The sequence below is a fragment of the Rhinopithecus roxellana genome, chromosome 13 (assembly GCF_007565055.1).
Source record: "Rhinopithecus roxellana isolate Shanxi Qingling chromosome 13, ASM756505v1, whole genome shotgun sequence".
In the NCBI taxonomy this organism is placed as follows: Eukaryota; Metazoa; Chordata; class Mammalia; order Primates; family Cercopithecidae; genus Rhinopithecus; species Rhinopithecus roxellana.
The window spans coordinates 38361865-38364007 of NC_044561.1; the positions used below are offsets into that span (position 1 = coordinate 38361865).

General features: G+C 42.6%; 1 non-coding gene across 1 annotated transcript; it reads left to right on the forward strand.

Annotated features, from left to right (window-relative positions):
• The first annotated feature begins 852 nt into the window (after positions 1-852).
• Positions 853-956, forward strand: LOC115893086. Its single transcript, XR_004053041.1, has one exon. It is a non-coding gene; the product is annotated as a small nucleolar RNA U13 (small nucleolar RNA).
• Positions 957-2143: the final 1187 nt, after the last annotated feature.

Here is a 2143-nt window from a genome sequence, read left to right on the forward strand (position 1 = left end):
AATTCATTCGGCAAATATTTATCAAGTATCCACCATGTGCCAGACACTATTCTCAGTGCTACTCTACATTAAGTCTACTAATTCTCATAAAAACCCATGGATGTAGGTAATGTTATTATTTTGATTTTATAGATGAAGAAACTGAAGCATATAGATGTTAACTTACTTAAGGTCCCCAGCTCGGTAAAGTCCAGAACTGGGACGTGAACCCAGATAATGAGACTCTAGAATTTTGCTAGTCAAAGTAGAATTCATGGACCAGCAGAATGGTATCACTGGTGATATTAGAAATACAGGCCCTGTGCTTCTACCCTAGACTTAATCGTTATGTAAATTTTTACAAGATTTCCAGGTGATGTGTGCATTCCTTCATGCTTGAAAAGCTTTTTCTTCAAGTCTGGATTCTTAACCACTATGTCAACCCGACATAACAATAGTTGACTTGTTCTTTCTTCTTCAGACATGTGAGTTGGCTCTCCTTTTTATTTACCTGTCAAACACAAAACTAACAAGCCTTAAAACCTTGACCCTGCCAGGCATGGTGGCTCACGCTTGTAATCCCAGCACTTTGGGAGGCTGAGGTGGGCGGATCACCTGAGGTCAGGTGTTTGAGACCAGCCTGACCAACATGGCAAAACTCCATCTCCAATAAAAATACAAAAATTAACCAGGCCTGGTGGTGGGCACCTGTAATCCCAAATACTCGGGAGGCTGAGGCAAGAGAATCGCTTGAATCCGGGAGGTGAAGCTTGCAGTGAGCTGAGATCGCACTATTGCACTCTAGCCAGGGTGACAGGGCGAGACTCCGTCTCAAAAAAAAAAAAAAAAAGAAAGAAAGAAACTTTGCCCCAGATCCTTTTGTAGTTCATGAGCATGATGATTGGGTGTTCACACAAATATGTGAAATGTGCCAGCCTCAGACCTTCTTAGGACATCAGCACATGACTCTGCTGGTACCTCATTAATCCATTAATACATTAAGGATCTAGAACTTTTCTGGTTAAAAGAAATATGAACCTATATCTCTAAGAGTTATTATTCTAGGTGTAGGTCAATTTTACAGGTCCTGAAGAGGAACCAGTGTACTGATGTTCAAAATGACTTCTGGTCAGTGATGGTTGTCCAAACACACACACGCGCGCACGCGAGCACACACACACGCACACGGGGCAGAAGGGAGAGAGAGAGAGTTCCTGTGTTACCCAGGCTGCAATGGAGTGTCTACTCACAGATGATGTGATCATAGCTCCCTGCAGCCTTGGACCCCTAGCCTCAAGTGATCCTTTTGCCACAGCCTCCTGTGTAGCTGGGACTACAGGCACACACCACCATCCCTGGCTCAAACACTTGATATTAGTCTAACACCAGTAGCCAGATAGGCTAGGGGAGGGATGAAACCAGCTTTGACTTGCAGTCTACGTAGTAGGGAACGTTGAGGATCAGATACCATTACAACCCTAATTGATAACACAATCAGCTATCACAATCTTCACAGTGACTTGAGGTAGTACCTATCTTCTAAGTTAATGTGGGAGAGAGGTGGGTTTCAGGATAAGCTGTAAACCACTCATCCTTACGAGACTCACTTGTGGAGGGTTCTGGACGAGCCTCCACCTTGGCTTCTCACTCACATGGAAGTTGTTCCCAGCACTTGGTGAAGTCTCCCATAAAACATGCGAAACTCCATCAAGTAGTGATAAGAAATAGATGGTTTACTGAACATTTTGCAGAGAGAAAAAGAAGATGCCATATCACACACCATACAGCAGAAATTTAGGCAAAATCCTCATTAGACATAAGGATTCTTAATGTTTTTCTTTCCCAAACATCTTCTTCCCAATCTCAATAGCTTTTCTTCCTTTTTCTTTCTTTCTTCCTTTCCTTTTCCATGCAATATCTAACAAACTGCAATATTGTTACCAGCATCAATTTTAATGCTAAGCTTAAATAATGTAAGCAAAGCATAAACCGCAGAGTTCAAAACAGTAATGAATCTCCTAGCAGGTTTCACTGTCCATCACACCCACCCAACCTCATTCTCAGGATCCTGTAAACAAAAGCAGGTCTATTCTAGGCGGGGATAGGGATATGCATTGTTAATAAGTTTCCTCATCCTGCTACATTCTCCTCTGGTGCCAGCACT